The following is a 17,607-nucleotide window of genomic DNA, read 5'->3' as shown; positions in this document are numbered from 1 at the left end:
TCCCTCCATCCCACCCTTCCTCCCTATTCTTGAGCTTCAGTGATACATTACAGTAGAAAGCAAAAAATACTGTCTTGAATCTTCCACTATAGTATGACTTACAGCTACATGATAGATAGATCCTACACGCTTACTTGAAAGATTCTTGGGTATATTGTAGTCCCTACAATGCTCCTTGGAAAAAAAAAGCACTCCTTTGCTTATTTTTTGTTGGTTAGATCACAACAACCCAAGGCAGTACTTCCACAGAGAAAAGAAACCAAATAATCTGCAGCCACCATTTCTGGGAGCAGCCTAGATTTGAAATATATACAGTTTCAGGCTTGCAATTTTTTTTCATTTGTCCACTTCCTTCACAAACATTCCAAGTCAAATTTACCCATAGAATCTCCTTTATAAATGGTTCCAGACTTCCAGACAATGCAAAATGTTACTTATACCCAGCTCTGACAGCTTTTTTTACAGACCTTGCAGAACATTGTCCAAAGCGTGCTGATTTGCAGCCACTTTTCTTATTCAAATCAAAGCATTTTCACATCAAATATTTCTTGCAGGACTAATTTTAGAAAAATTCCTGAACACTATTATAATAGTAACAAAGTCTAAAGTGAATTAATATGGTCCAGCAAAGTGAAGTACAAAAGGCTCATATTAATATTCAAAAACCTTGATATTCAGTTCTTAGAGATCTTGCTTCCCCATGAACTTTTGCAATGCTTTCAAAATTACTAAGAAAAATAGCGAAAAATTAGAAGCTGATAGCTTGGTTTTTTTTCAATAATATAATGTGTGAAAAAAGTAAATAGATGCCTAATATGTGTGGATGAAGTACTCATACACATGGTTGCCTTATGTTTCTCTGAAAGTGCTGCTCTCATGAGATTCTGGCTTACTTTTGGTCTCTGGCTATTGACAAGTCTTAGTACCAGGGTAAGTCTGATTTATACTTTTAGTGCAAAGACCTTAAGAAACCACAGATGAAAATAATGTTTGATATCATACAAATTTGTTGTATTTGTTGCAGGTTTGCTATCTTACAAAATGGTATATTTTTTATTGATATCTAACCATAAGAAATTTGTGTTGTGCTGCTTTTTTATCCCCCATGCAAGATGCAATTTAGTGTAGCACTCACAAAAAGTAAACCACCAGGAATATTGTTTCTTTGGGAATTTGTACTAGAAGCTACCTGATTTAGACATAAAAACATGATTATAAATACCAAAGAATGACGAGTTGACAGTATGAGAAGACCATTGATGAAAAAAAAACCAAGTTAATCACAAGCAATTTTCAGATATTCCCCATATTTTCTTTTAAAATTCCTAACCATGGTACAAATATTACCAAAACATGACACAACTAAGTTCAATACCAGCTCTATATTCTCTCAAGGTAAGCAGACAGTGATTAATGGAAAATTGTTTTATTATGGAAAGGCATTTATATTTTGCAATAACTGAAAGAGCTGAATAGTGGTCATTTCTTCACAAAACTGAAGAAAAAAACTGACACACCTTTTACTCTGAGAAGTCAGGGAAATATTCCTGAAGGGGGGAGAGGACTTCACAAAACATGGTCATCTTTCCAAAAAAGTGCTTTTTCAAGCAGAAGGAAGCAGGTAAAGATGTTTCACATCTCTTCAGACTCGAATAGTTGAATCAGAAAATCTTTTCTCAGAAGATAAAGATGCAAAAACAACTAAAAACAATTTTTAAAAAATTAACAAAAGGGAAAAGCAAGCAAAAGCATCAGAGCTGCACAGCAGCTCTGCTGAGTCAGTTCTCATGGGCTGGAAACAAGACCCCATGTGCCAAACAAGAATTGACAGATTACTGCTAATTAGAGGAGAATTAGAGCGACGGTGGATTTGCAGCTCAATTCGCTATAAAAGAGTCATGCACATCACCAAAACTGTGGGTGCCCATGTGGCTGGGATTATCAGCCTGTGAGTAGATTAGCATGAACTGAATGATGTGCAACACATGCTGCTGTTGGGCAGGGACCAGAAATGGCAGTCCAAAAGGTTGTTGGGCACTCTAGCCAGACTGCTCAGCATTCAGAACATGTGTAGGTCTTCCCAGCTTCCTGATTTAATACTTTGAGAATTAGGTTTTTCAGCTAATTTTCAACATGTCTTTTCTCTCTTTTGAAAGAAACAGGAGATTTGTCTTGGCATATGCTGATACAATTGATCATTTCAACTGATCCCAGGAATATGAAAAGCCTAATACTGAAGAAGTGTCCAAACACAGTGTTGATTAAATTAATAAAGAACAATTAAAAAACAGAAGTGTGTTATCCCAATAATGGAATGATAAACCAGAAATAAAAAAAAATTAAAAATTCCTTTCAACATGTCCAGATATTATCAGAAATGTCTTCTAATGTGTTACTTCTTTGACTGCCTGCACCCTGCACCAAAACATTCAAGAATAATAAACTGAGATGTAGTAAGGGGACCCTACTAAGTTGTAAGGCCTTCATAGGACCTGAGAGAAGCTCTGAAAACCTCCTCTTAAACCTGGGAAAACATTTTCCCATGAAAAAGTCATTTGAGGACAGCACCAGATCTCCAGATACCCTAAGCAGAGATAAAGAGTCAGGAATTCCCCAAAGAACCAACCCTGCCCAATTCTTTTCTCTACAGGAAGATAAAGGGAAGAAGAAAAAGGGGAGAACTGAGGAATGGAGGAAATCTATCAGATTCTTTATTATGAATATTCTAAATATTCCTTAGTACTCACCTGTTTGCCTACAGAGAGCTGTATCAGAAAGTGTCACTACAAGAAGAAAATAGGAGACAAAGCCATGGATGGCCAAGAGATGCTTTTTTCAGTAAAAAATGCAATGATGCCTAAGAACAGCAGGAAAAACCACTTTTTTGAAAATACTTTCTGCTTGTACCATCCATATGTTTTAGTCCTAAGACAATACTCTTCTAAAATAAAAAAAATATGTAAATAAAAAGCTAGAGGAAAAAGGGATGTGGAGGAAAATCTAGCAGCTGCTGACGTAAAGTTTGCTAGACCAAAGGGACCATGCATGAGATAAGAAGACTTCCCCAGACTTTACAATGAAAAATTAGATTTAGTAAGATCTGATTCTGGATGCTTTTTCTGAAAATATCTCTAGACAGATAAATAACATTTTGCTGTGGACAGACTAGATCATAGGCTTCTAAGCAAAGAGGATTTCTAGTGTCATACCCATGTGGGACGGTTGTAATAACTGGGAAGCAGGAAGATTGCTGCTCAGTGACCTCTTCACTATCTACATCTAACCTAGGTTGCTCTGGCACACTGAGATCCTGGGAACTGAACACCCAATGGAATAAAGGCTTAGTCCATAATGGTGGCATGCACTTCAGATAAGTTTCCCTGATACAACGTGTGCAATTGAAAGCTTGGGTGCAGCTAACACATCACTAGCCTAGTCATTCAATAGCCCTTTTCTATAGACCAGACTTCCAGAATAATCCAGTGTTTTCTTAGCTTTATGAAACTTTTGTATGTTGGGCTAATGCCCTATTCTGGGGAGTAGTATTGTTAAAATAGTAATTTAAAAATGCATAATGGCTGTGAAAAGTTTAATTATGGGATTGTATAGAAACTATTTTTAAATTTGGTGTTCAGAGTGATGTGGGCACTAGTGCGTTGTTGGTTTGAAGGAAGATCAGAATATATTTATTTTATGTAATCTGATTATTGAATCATTACATACCAAGCATGCTCAATAAAATGAATAAAATAAAAGTGTCCATAGGCACACCTGGAGAGAGACATTGAATAGATGCACACAGCCAGGAAAGCATGTACTAGTCTGTATTGGTGTTAGGGGACCAGAGGGTGGAATGATTCCAACTGAACCAAGGATTTCAACAATTGAAATGAACATCTGTGTAGGCGTCAAGGAGGATCAGGTTTAACACACATGCTGCTACTTCTTCTGTTTCACATTTCAGGATGGATTTGGAATTTACCTGGTGTAGCAGAAAACAGATTAACAGATGGACTAAATGTGCATATCTACATAAGGAATTATTTTTAGTATATCCATATGTACCAATCTCCCTTTCGCATGCACATGATGCTTCATAGACGTGTTCCTTGCTTATGATCCACAGAATCCTGAAGTTTCAAAATCTTCTGAACAGAGCAAGTACTGGAGTTGTACAGGTGTCTCCATGCTCATCAACAGCATTTGCAGGTCTAAAGAGAGAAAATCCCTCCTCTTGGAGACTAAGGAACAAGAAGTATGTTGTCTTACTTAGTAAACAGTAACGGGTTGAATTCACCATGGCATAACTGCTTCATTTTTATGTTTTACTCTTTGTTGTTCTTTTCAGAGAATAAATCAAAATATTTAAATAAATTTAATTGAAAGAAAATAGGCATTAAAAAAAAAAAAAGAAAAAGAAAAAGTAGTCCAGTTTAGTCAGTACTCCAACTCAAATCCAATCCATTATTGAGAATACCTTAGGTTCCAAAAGACCCTCATGTCATTGTGAGGATTTGGGTTAATGGGGAGAAAGGGACCTGCAGTTAGAATACAGGACACACCAGAAACTGGGGTCTGCACAGAGTTAGAGAGGATGTTTGTGTAATATGTTTACTCCAAAAAGTGATAACATCCTTCTTCCAGTATAGAAATTGGCTAATCGTGACAAGATAAATTGATCAAAGGTCTTCAGATCTGAGTCACTGGGAACAGCTGATGTTTAGCAGGCTATGTGTTAGATACCAAGGAAACCTTAAAAACAGGAAATATCAAACACAGCTCAAGAGAGTAGAGCTGTTGTGAATTTGTACTTTTCTGATTCATTCAATGATTTGCAGATGTCCTCCAAAACCTATGGCCAAATTACAAGAACCCAGGCAATACTCATCTTTAAATGAAGCTGACCCACCAGTCACTAATAGCAGATCCAAGATAAAATGCCACTGATTTTTTTCTGCCAGAAAAAAAGAAATTAGCTTCAAAGAAGTTTCATATTATTTTGCTCTCAAAGCAACCTGTGTCTCAAAATCTGTTGGTTAAAGAAGTGATAAGCATCTATTACTATTTTTAGAATTTCAGTAACTTATTACAACACATCAGTTAATTCAGACCTTCGGACAAAACCATAGAAGCACTATTCTTCATCATCCAAGTTTAATCCTACATGTTGGAAAGGTTGAGCAATTTACTCCTCCTTTGCCTTCAAGAAATGTCCAACAACATTGAACAACTTGAGGGGCATTGCCAAATGCCAATGTTATCAGGAAAAGTGTGGCCATTCGCACTGAGGAGCGTTGTTAATCCTTAAAAGACCTGAATAAGCAAATACATACATGACAAAGAAGCTTGTTCTTGAAACAAAGAATTGTTACCGACAAAACTCCTGCCTTATGAGAAGGAATTGGTGTGTACTCCCATATTAAGCATTGGGAATAGAAATTCCCTCCAGGAATGCGATTTCAGCTGGACTGAATTTGTTTCCCAAATACTCTTGGAAAAGGAAAATTAAGTTTTTGGTTGTTTTGTTTTAATTAGAGATCTGTACACATATAAAGACCTTCAAATCCAGGTGTCTTTACTTCTTCCTTTCCCCTACTGCAAGCAAACTTTAAAAACATGAGCTATTGCTGACTTAAAACAATGTTTATTTTAACATCTGAGAGAAGAATATACTGAATTAGAACTGAGTACAGCCCTACCACCCTCATACCTAATACTGTTAAAAAACCTCTTAACCTACAGAGAACAAAACATTCTTCCTCCCTCTGGAGTAAGTTCTTCCCACCAGCTCAGAAGGTTTGTTGACCAGTTCTTGTGAGAAACTTTAAACGTATTTCACAGCCTCTTAAGCAGGAAATAAAAGAACAATCAAGGAATTTTGGAAGACAGCTCACTGTGTGTGGGTAGACAGATTTTGAAATAATTCCCTGAAGACTATGGGTTCTAAATTGACAGTTTTATTTAAATAGAGGGACACAAACATTCCCCTGGACAGGCAAGTTACTTCAATGCCCAGATAAGATCGAAGAAGGAAACAAAAGGTAAGAGGATGTAAAAGAAAAGGTGAGAGAAATACTGCCATATGAATGATGCCATTATTTATATCAGGAGTTCACACACTTCCACAAATAAATCAGCAGTATGAATGCCATCTCAATAAAGGTATTGCAAAATTAGATGGAATTGAAAACTGGAAGCAGAAAAGGACGTGGAATTATCTCATAGAAAGAGACCTTGAAAATGTTGGAGATGTCAGCTTCAAAGGCAAAACTAACTACATGCCATGATTAGAAAATACCAGACATCTAGGAAAAAAAGATAATGTAGACAATAGTTTGCATTATACATATCTAGGTAGACAATCAGTGAAAAAAACCAGAAGGTAGTAAAATTGTTGAAGTGAGCTTTCTTAATATGCAATTCACCTGTAGAACCTTCTGAAGCCAAAAATTCAGAAAAAAAGTAGAAGAACAAATGCAAGAAAAGAAAATTTACAGAAATGTTTTAAAGCACAAATGTTTCATTGATACTCCAAAGAACACAGGACAAGTCCTGATTCAAAACTTTCTGAAGCTGATGGAATATTTTTCCATTCATCTTGAACTCAGATGACCCTTCTGCTATGATTTTCCATGATTTGTGAGAGAAGATATAAACCCCAGCTTTAAAAGAATACAAATGTAGTTTCTGTGTTATTCTTATTTCGAAAGTACTTGTCTTGGTTTCTCCCTTGGGATAAATAATGGAAATGGTTTAAAAAGAAACATAATGAAAATGAAATTTGGAAACAAAATTTACCAGAAAAAGAAGCAATATCAAATAACAGCACTCTCAAAATTCAATACAGTTATGGAAAGTTGCCATCTGAAGAGCTGACTTGTTCACATCCATTACTCAGAAATCACTTCGAAGATGGCAGATGCCTAAATGTGTGATACTTAGTACTTCATAGAAATCTACAGTAGATGCAGACACATGTAAGAAGTATTTCAGCTGTTTAAACAATCTGTTTTTCACAGAAAAGCTTTTGATCTTTTGGCTGGTAATTTTCATGAAATATGGGGAAAGAACTTAAATGTAATAACACCATTAGTGAAAACGGTACTCAGAGACACCTGAAACAAAACCAGATTGGTAAAATTAACACACACACTCACACACACAAAGAAAAACTGGAATAGAAAATAAAACAAGTGAAATTATGCATCTCAATTCACACAGCAACTAAACCAAAACCTTAATTATTTCAATTACTTGCAGCATTGTCCCCCAGTGAGTCAGATGTGTAAAAACTGTCTTCATGAGAACTGGAATATATTCATACTTTAGTGACTAATAACAAAATCAATATTCCTTTGTGCTTGTATCAAGCTTCATGTGGGCCTTTATCTCTGGCAGTGATCAGCCAGGAGAGCAAGGTGGAGAAAGCCGATGGAACAAAGGAGCAAATGGCACAAGAAATAGGAAATGGAAGAAAGTGAGAAGAAACAAAGGAGACAGCAGCAAAAGTAAAAAAAAAACATTTTAAAGTACAAACGAATATAATATCTACAGGTGAAGTGACATTTCATCTTAAACTCCATTCCTTATGGAGTCAGACTGGGATTTCTATGGCCCACTGACCTTGTGCTCACCTTTTCCAAAGGGCTCAGTTTCATGTACCGTGATCTCTGCAGCTACAAGGACTCTGAGACTTGCTCAACAAATTTTTGCAACAGTACTAATTACTTTGCAACATTTTTGAGCAAGTAATGAAACCAATTTTGCTACAAGGGTTGTTCCCCACCTTTATTTATTTTCCTAATTTACTATTGAGATGAAAAAAATATGTATATAACCAGATTAAACTGTTAAAAAATACTCATTAAGAATATTTGCAGAAGAATTAATGCACACAGACACAGCCAACGAAATCTAGGTGAAAAGAAATAAATTAAGATTATGGGCGGAAAGAAGTCTTGCATAGGAAGTAAAATATGGGGGGAAAGACACCAAGTTTTATGAAATCTAAAAGAAAAACATAAGGTTGACTCAATAAAAAGTATAAGGCAACCATGGCTAATTTCATGAATCTAGAAATATTGTAAATATTGTAGCTACTTAAATCTGAGATAATCCTGAATTTGACTCCATAATTTTTTCCGCCTTGATTTAAAATGCCATAAAATGGATTGGTTTCCATTTTTAAAATATTTTCAACCAATGCAAGGCATACAGTCTAGAGATACCTTGCTGTCACAGAGGGATAAGAATAAGCAGCACAAGTGATAAGTTGCTGCAGCTTGTTTAGTCCCATCCCACAACCCCAGCCAGAAGCAAAGCAGCTGAGGGGACAGTGGGGATAGCCTTAGCCCCAGGCATGAGGCACCTCCCTGGGGACAGTGATGGGCTGAGGCTGGACCAGGATGTTCACTCAGGAACAGCAGGTTCTGTGACCCAGCAAGCCTCCCAGGGCTTTTCCAGGATCTCCACAATGGCGTCAAAATCAAGACTTGTTTCCCCTTAGTATCTTTCCTGGACTTCCTCCCACATCAGAGGAGAAGTGGTTGCTTTTGTAGGGTGGGCTCAGAGCAGGCGACTGCATGAGAAGGGAGAAGAGAGGGTCCATGATCCTTCCAGAAGGCAGACCTAGGACGAGGAGGCTTCACACTCACTAAACAAAACTACACGGGGATTCCAGAAATAGGGGTGTGAAGAGAAAGCTTTTTGTAATCCCTGAAATATGTCAGGACTTTAATGGACTCATCAGCTTAAAGCACAGCTAACTCCACTCAGTCCATTCCCTCAGCAAAATCATAATGCAAAAATTTTGTTGCTTCTCCATAAACAACACTACAAAACCCCTAATAACTGTTCCAACACCATTTCCCTCCCCCATTCTCCTTTACCTGCTCCAAAATTTCTCACCCACCACTTCAAGTCTGAGTCATTATGCTGTTGAGAAACTTTGAGCCAGCTCTGGGACCAGGTCCAGCATTAGTGCAGCTGCTCTCACACGATGCTGAACCTGACTCATTAAGCTCTGCCAGACATGAGCCACAAGGGTATCTCAGCACACAGATCCCCAGTGCTTGTGCTTGTCAGAGAGTTTATTAGTCCAGGCAAAGTGCCAGACCTTGGCAGACCCATGGGTCTGTGGGTTGCAAAGCTTCAAGGTGTGGGAGCACATCAGGCTTTTCCACGTTTTCCATTAATTGAGGTTAAACTGAATTTGCCAAAGGAGTGACTGATCTTGAGTTATTTTTCCCTTTTGGTTATTTTCTCTATAAACAAGTTGACTTAGCTCAGCACCTATTACAATTCTTTCCGTAATAGGTTAGAATACAGAACTCATGGATTATCGCTGAAAAGTTTGGTGTCAGTCTTTCCACCTGCTGCTGTGGTTCATGCTTTTGATCAAACTTGCAGTCTAGCTGGCATCCCCAGGTCAAACTGCTCATGCAGCAATTCAATTCTTCTAAGACAATCCTGAAACCTCCAAAGCAATCCATGTAATGGATCCAGAGCACAGGTCTTCTGTCAACATGGTGATCACAGGCCCAGTGTTTACTCTCCAGCTGTACTCTCAAAAGAGGAGCCTGCGGCAGGTTAAGAACCTGTGCAGGTATGATAGAGTAAGCACTTGGGTCACTGAGCTGTGATGGTGCTCAACCCGTTTATTCAATTTCTGTATCACCCCAGTCATATGTTATTAGGAGTAATTTGGTTATTACATACCCAGATTCAAGGGAAAGCACCATAATCATCAGGAATGAGTTTGTCAGCATGCTTTTAGATCTTAGTAGGAACAAAGTCTTTAAATCCAGAGAATAAGCACAAAAGAAGTTTTGCTGCCTTCAACAGCCAGAAAAATGCAAAACAAACTCCAGATATAATCTGAAGTTACATAAATAATACGTAATAATACGTAAGATGGGGCATACTTGTTATGTTGAGAAGAAGAGTATATGAGAAGCAGCAGCCAATTAAGCCCTGAAAAGACTAAGGAAACTGTGGATTTTATGAACTAGGCTTAATTAGACAGAACATGGCTTGCCCAATACCTTACTGCAGATTCACATATTTTGCTTTACCTTGAGTGCTGGAGACTAAAGCTACACATCTTTGGAAAAGCAGGCAATAAAGCAGCATGTCCACCTGGTGAAAGTATGAAAATGTTCTGGCTAACAGGGTTAAGCAATAAAAATACATATTTTTGTCATTTCTAGAGCTCCCTTTTCATGTTCTCACAAAAAGAGTATATAAAACTATCTAGCACTTTCATAATAGAAATAAAATTCTCCCATTCTCAATGTGGCAAGTGTTTTATTCAGATTACTTAATTATAACATAAATGGTTCTAATGAGATTTATAGTATATCAACTTAGTTTAGAAAAGTGACTTTACTACCCTTGCACATAGAAATCTATTACAATTTCTTTTGTTGGTACCTTGGTAAAACATCCCCAAATCCTAACTTTTAGAAACATAGCACTCGATCTTTCACTGAAGTTTTGTATTACATTTATCACCATGGTATCCAAACTTAAATACTTTTAAAATCTCTCTGTAGGTGCTTTCAGTGTTCTGCAGAGAGCAAAATTAATGCCTTGCAAGTAGAGGAAGGGCAAGAACCTCAATGCTAACAGGGGCACCAGGAATAGGTGGGATTTCAGGGCAGCATGACAGAAGACAGACCTCCCCATGTGCCAGTTTTTCCACCTGCATAGTTTATAGAGCACAACTATGTTTCTAGAGTGCCTTGAGCTTTAGAGAAGTATCATGGAAACTGAGAAATTATTTCCTTACCAATAATATGAGAGCGATGAGAGAAAGGCATACAAACCCTACTTTGTTGAACTCGAGCTGAGTTTCAAGTTTTCACATTGCTGTTAATGCTGAATCTAAAGGTATCTGCTCCCACTTTCTCATTTTTAGGGTTTACATTGAAGTAACTGCTGCTGACCATGAGACAAATCAACAAATTAAAGTAACTTTTGCATCTCAGGCTTTTCCCTAAGCATTACATTTTGGATGACTACTATCAGGTACAGAACAGAGTTCTGTCTTCCCCCAAATCAAAATTACTTACAATGCAAGACAGTCCGAAAGTTAAACTTTCCCAAACACTTCAGAACAAGCATATTAGACTTTTGCATGCCAGAAGTAAAAAAAAAAAAAAAAAAAAAAAAAAAAAAAAGTAAAAAAGGAAGAAAAGGAAGAAATGTGACTACTGGAAACTGTGCTGGAACTAGTCTCTCTCTCAAAGTAACCCTTGTGGCAACCTCACATTTGGTGTTATAATGCAGATGTCCACTTTTCAATGGCACTATGCCACAATCTGTGAAGTCATAAAAAAAGAGCATGTTTTAAGCTCTTGAAACATAGGAGACCATCATGACACAGAATTATCATTGAATAAAATAATCCTACCCTTTTAAGCTAACACATAACATAAGCTAACACCCAGCATTATCAGAAAGCTAAAGAACATTGGAGATTGGACAAAACCGTGACTTCTTTATGGAAAGGAAGAATGAAGATAAAAGTAACCAGGTGAGCAGATGGGTGCACTTTCTTTATGCTCTCTAGGAGTAATTCCATCTACCTGTGTCTGGGTAGCTGGAGAATTCTGGCAGGTCCGTATTCCTTTATATGCTATCATGAAGAGACATCTCTGTTATTTTCAACTCCCATTATCTCACATTCCTGCTGATGGACTACCAGTGGCCATGTACAGTCACAAAGGAGCAGCATGCAAGCTTTCTTTACAATACTAACCCTGAACTTTCCACAACAGTGACTTTAGAGAAAAAAAGAGAGTGCAATTCTAGTCTTGTGTCTTTGCTAAGACTTGCAAAAGAGCAATTACTGCATGGAACAGCTGCTGGCTGAGAAAAAAACTACAGAATCATATGGTACACTATCCATACAGACAGCAATCTTTTTATTCCAGAGATTTATTCAAATGAAGATGTGGTTGCCAGGACAGACATGAGCTGGTGATCTAAAGGTGAACAGTTTTGGAGCACATAGAAATGATTCACCTTCCTGCTGCTCCAGTAAAACATATCAGTGACTAAATACAAAACGCAGCTAACAGGAGTACACAAATCATCCCTCTGTTGTAGTTCAAGCTTACAAGCATTTCAGGGTAATTCTATCTGTATTCAATGGAGTAATAGGAAGTACAATTCTTTCCAAGAAATCAGAGATCTCATTATATTAGTTTGCTTTTTTGCTAAGCATAGAGTTTTGTCATCTGATATTTTGTTATTAGTAGATCCCACATTCTGAAAAGGTAATTCTGAATCCTTCAAACTAATTATTTTTTAATAACTAAGGGTTGATTTGTTGCAATTTGCTAATGAAAACTGTAATTAAAAGAATCTAAATATAAGTTTTTTATTTACTGATTCTGCTTTATATTTGAAATGATGCAACGAACACTATTATCCCTTTATAGCACCATTGTTGCTTTCCACACAATTTGCAATCCAGTGCCTGAAATGTTGCAGTTGTCTTCCTCCAGGCAATGTCTGCAAAAACTATATACTACTATAACTCTGTATAAAATCAAAGTCAATGATAAAATGGAAAGTGGAGATGGAGTGGGATGGAATGAGAGCAGATCAAGCCTGCTAAACCGTTGATTTATTGGCATATAATACTGAAAAGCCTTATTTAAAAAAACAGCCCACAAGGTCTGTTTTTGATAATTTTGCCTAGAAAAGAAAACTGACATACAGGGATACATTTTCAAAGCACTGCACAAAGTTTTAACAACATGATTCCCATTGACATTAATGAGTCACATGGCTGAAATCCTGCTTTGAAAACATACCCTACAGCCTTTTAAGCCTGCTTTTGGGAAACCAGAGCACTTGCCTCCTAAGCAACCTTTCGGTTGCAAGTGCCGGTAACAACTGCAGGAGAAAGTTCCCTCCTCCTGTGCCGCAGCTGAAGGGTTTGCGGGTGTGCGTGGAGCTGCTCCAGTGGCAACTCTTCCCCTCTGTGACCAGGAACACGGTGTGACTGCAGCTGTTGTAATTGGAAGCAGCTTCCAAAATGGTTTTAATTATGATGAGATTTGGCCTGGCATTTACTGTAGCCAGACTCGAGATTGCCCAGCCCTCTGTCCTGAGCTGCGCTGTCACTGTTGTAGTGCAAGCTCTTCACATTTGGCTCAAGAATTAGGAATTTTTTCCCCTTTTCTCTACTAAATGGTGCTACAAAAAGAAGCAAACATGGGTTTGCAGGGAAATATGGTATTTGGATATACCGGCTGCTATATATGGTCTAACCTGTCTTATATCCTTAGTCCTTCATAGCAATAACTTCACTTCCTCACTGCTTTCTCACCAATAAAATGAACTTTTGATTTGAAACAATTCCTATCTATTGAGAAACAGGTAGACATTTCTCCTCCTTAAAAAATATTTTATATATAGAGATATATATGTATGTACATCTATATATATATATGTGTGTATATATATAGGTATAAATTTTTTGAAAGCTTAACATCTTGAAATTAAGAAACTGAGAAAGCCAGTAACAGAGCAAATCTATTTTCAACATGCCTTTGCTGATGTTAATTAAACTGAATGCTATTTATATCCTCAGAGACATAAGGAGAGGATGTTGCAAACCTTTGAAGTGTTAGACCTGGACAATCCAGAGACACTAGAGAAGAGTGTGGGTTTTGTTATGCCTGAAAACATTTGGTCATGCAAAAACTGTAAATTCTTCAGACATATATCAAAAGGTAACAGTTGTTGACCAGAAAGGATGCAGACTTTGGCTAATCTCCATTTTAAACTAAAAGAGCATTTTTTTGTGATCTGCTTAGTTAGATGCCTTAGCAGACCAGCTACACAGGGAAGCAATATTGTCTTTGCATGGGACATGAGCACCTTCAAAGGCTGTCCCAGGATTCCTTTCTGTGAATGGCTCAGAATGGGTTAAGACAAGAAGGAAGTTTGGATTTCCAGCAGATGGCTAACTCGTGCTGTTTAGGTACTAGAAACTTATTTTCTCCATTAAAAAAATTAGCTATGCATAATTGGTCTCAAAAATTATTAAGAATCAGCATGGAACACTGATGCCACCTTTCTATAAGTGCACTATAAATTTCTCCTTCAAAGATAGATTAATATTGATACATTTTATATAACTATATAACTATGTTAGTTAAACACCCGTTAATAATGTACAAATTGAATCCCTACTCCCCTCTACAAGACTGTTTTTGCTTTTATTGCAGTATTTGGGTGACTGATTTTGTTTGTTCAATACACTCACTGGCATAGTCACAGTGTACAAGAAGACAAGAAGATAATGCAAAGGGCTGCACATCACCAGGAGCTTTATTTTAAAACAAACAAACACAAAGCCCACTTTTTTTTTTTTTTTTTTTTAGAAAAAGTTTCTAAAGTGTAACAATCACAGCTTCATAGTATTCAAGTATTGCATAGCTTACATGTAGGCAACACCATTTTCCCCAGCAAGTAACTGTCAGCAAAATACAAGGAGTAGGGGACCTGTGGCATGACTTGGAGCAGTGTATGAAGTTACTCCATGTACCTGCTACTGTGTCCCACAACACAGGACCAGAGAGTGTAGATGCTCAGTCTTCTCAGAGGACAGTAAAACAGGTGAATTTGGGTCATTATCAATGTGGGACACCATGAAATTCCTAGTTGTTTCTGCTTTGCAAGCAAGAGTCATCTACGCTAACAGTGCCTGTCAGTTTTTATAGCAAATTTATAGCAGTACTGTGTTTTAGATTAATATGGCACAGATGCATTTAATAAACAAATGTGCTAAGTAATAATTCCTTTAAAATAATGGCATTTTTTCAGAGTTTCTCTGAAATTCATCAAGTTTTAGCAAAACCTGGATGTGAAATGTTTCCTTCTACTCTAAGATTTTTTTTAGATTTGGTATTCCATTTTGAGTTTAAGCAATAAACAAAGAAGAAAAGGAAACCCAGGGGAAAAAATGTACTGCTGGCTTCAGACTTGCATAACAAGGCAAGCATAACAAAAAGCAAACAAAAATAATGTTCTACTTTGCTTTACACAAAGGACAACACTATAAAACAAGTTTTGCAAATGATTTGTTTCAATATTTTAAGGAGAGTCAAGGACTTAGCCCAGAGTGTCAACCTTTTGTAGCAATTCTATAGTCTTGTGTAGCAAGATGTTTAATTTAGATGTTTTGAGAATATTCCAAAATATGGATGATCCTAAAATACATTCATTCTGCCTATTTTGAAATAGCACAACAAACTTAATTAGCTTTTTTGAATAATAAAGACATCATAAGAACGCCTTGGAAAAGTAAAGAGAACTCAGCAAGGTCAGGCTTTATCGTCTCAAGAAAGTAACAGCAAATATTCCTGGTAAGCAATCTTCATGCCCCTTTCCAGTAGCATTAACATATCACAGTATAATGTTCTCATTTCTAGAATCCCCAAAACAACAAATAAACAGCTGTGGATGGAATCAAGAACTGGCCCTGCAGTAAGTTTACTCCTTCTAGAATTTCATTAAAAGTATTAGAACAAGGATTAATACAAGGATGGTGTAACTGAATTTGTCAGTGTACATCACCTTACAGAACTAATAATAGTTGAAAGTAACAGCACAAACAGTACAACAGTACAACTCCAGAGATGGCCAGTCCTGAAATTTATCTTGCGCTTTTAAAATAATAAGGGAAAAAAAAAAAAAAGAGTTGTCTTTCCTGCAACTGAAGTACATTATCCTGGACTACTCTTCAGTCCAAGCACTGGTTCATAGATCCCTTACAAATCCCTGGGAAAAGGAAATCTCTGTTAGTACCAAATACTATCTCTGTGCAAAATGAATGTCCAACGTGTTACATGCACAGAGCAACCACTGTGAGCAAGCATAGCTTACACTGATACCAACAGCTGTGCTGACTTTAGATATCCATGTCCTTGCACACGTCCTAAATCCATGCCTTGGCTTGAGTTTTTTCCTGAAGCTGAAACATACAGTACCTGGCAAATTTGTCCCTGCTTTGGACAGCAGTTTCATCTGAAACATTTTGTTAAATGTTTATGCTCATCCATCCTTCCAACAAAAGGTGCAGCCATGGGTGGACACCAGCTCATTCAATTTGACCCAAGCCTGTCCAGCTCCGAGTCTGCTCTAAATCATTTGCAAAACAAATGATCAGCCATAAAGTCAGACCTTTTGTTGTTGCCCATTTACCATAACCTGTGGCCCACAGGGATTTCTGTCCCTAGCTAAGCAACTGTTTCCAATGGCAAAGTTACAACATTATAATGTACTGAATAACACATTTTACTTGTCTCTGGCGATTTATGATGCCAATACTTTTGAATTCCTCTTCTCATAAATAGTGAAAATGGAAACTTTCAACATTGTTTTTCTTTTCTACCTCAGTCAACAACAATAACATACTCAAAGAATATCTTAACTGGTAAATAACTAGGAACTATTCAGAATAGCATGAATTTTGGGCCATTTCTTCTAATCAAAATAGAAATCTCTCAGGTAGCAATTGGTCCTGTTTGATTATATAGAGATATCGCTTACTGATTAAACAAGGGCTTTGTTGCAGGAAGTAGAGAAGAGAAGTCAGTGGGCATTACACACACAGTGGGGTTTCAAGGCGATGCAAATTATTAATTTTTCCTGGAACAACAAACATAAACAAAGTAATATTATTTGCCATTATTAATTTATATTTTAATGCTTTTCCCAACTGTCCAAAGCACTGCTTCAGAACTATACAAAAGAAAAGAGAATTAAAAGAAGCACACAACCTGAGAAACCTGAGGATGGTTTCTGTTTGGCTGGGTTTCTTCCATGCAGAAGAGAGCTCAGCAAAACATCCCATCTAAAGCTTCATGCAGGAGACTCATGAAACAACACACTATCAGATGGAGACAAGAGGTGGCTCCATAATGTGAGGTGGCTTCAATAACTGCTCCAAATCACAACGAAGATCCAAGGCTTATTTGCTGTATAAACATTAAATAAAAGACATTTCCTGCCCCAAAGAGGTCACAATCTAAGTAGACAAGACAGACAAAAGCCTGGGCAAGAATAATATTTATATTTCCCTGACACAGTTGGGAGCTGCAGAACAAACTGAACAAATCCATTGTAGTCCTAAAATACTATTCACATTGCAGCCTACAACAGGTCAAACCTTAAAGTTGCTTCCTTAGGTTTTGTGCACAATAGTAAATATTGCAGTGCAAGACACTTAACTCACAAGTGTTACCTACTGAATGTCTATTCACAAACCCAAAGGGATTATGGCAGTGCACTGAAGTTCAGCCTGCCATTCTCAAACAGTCACGACTGACTGAGCTAATCTAAAGTTAGCCCACATAAGTAAGTCCAAGCTGCAATTACACCTCCAGATAGAAATGTCCCTATTCTCAGTGACCTGCCCAGCACAGGAAATATAAAGATTGCAACAAAGCTAAGATGTGAACAACGATGCTTGAGACCCAATTTTAGTCAGTGTCTCACAAGTCTACCCGTACTGTCTAGGGTCTTTTCAGGTGAAAAAATTAATTTTCATATCTGTAATATTCAGATTGCACTGCTGTCTTTGAC

The sequence above is a fragment of the Motacilla alba genome, chromosome 2 (genome assembly GCF_015832195.1).
Source record: "Motacilla alba alba isolate MOTALB_02 chromosome 2, Motacilla_alba_V1.0_pri, whole genome shotgun sequence".
In the NCBI taxonomy this organism is placed as follows: domain Eukaryota; kingdom Metazoa; phylum Chordata; class Aves; order Passeriformes; family Motacillidae; genus Motacilla; species Motacilla alba.
The sequence above is the reverse complement of the archived record's forward strand: the minus strand, read 5'-3'. Positions refer to the sequence as shown.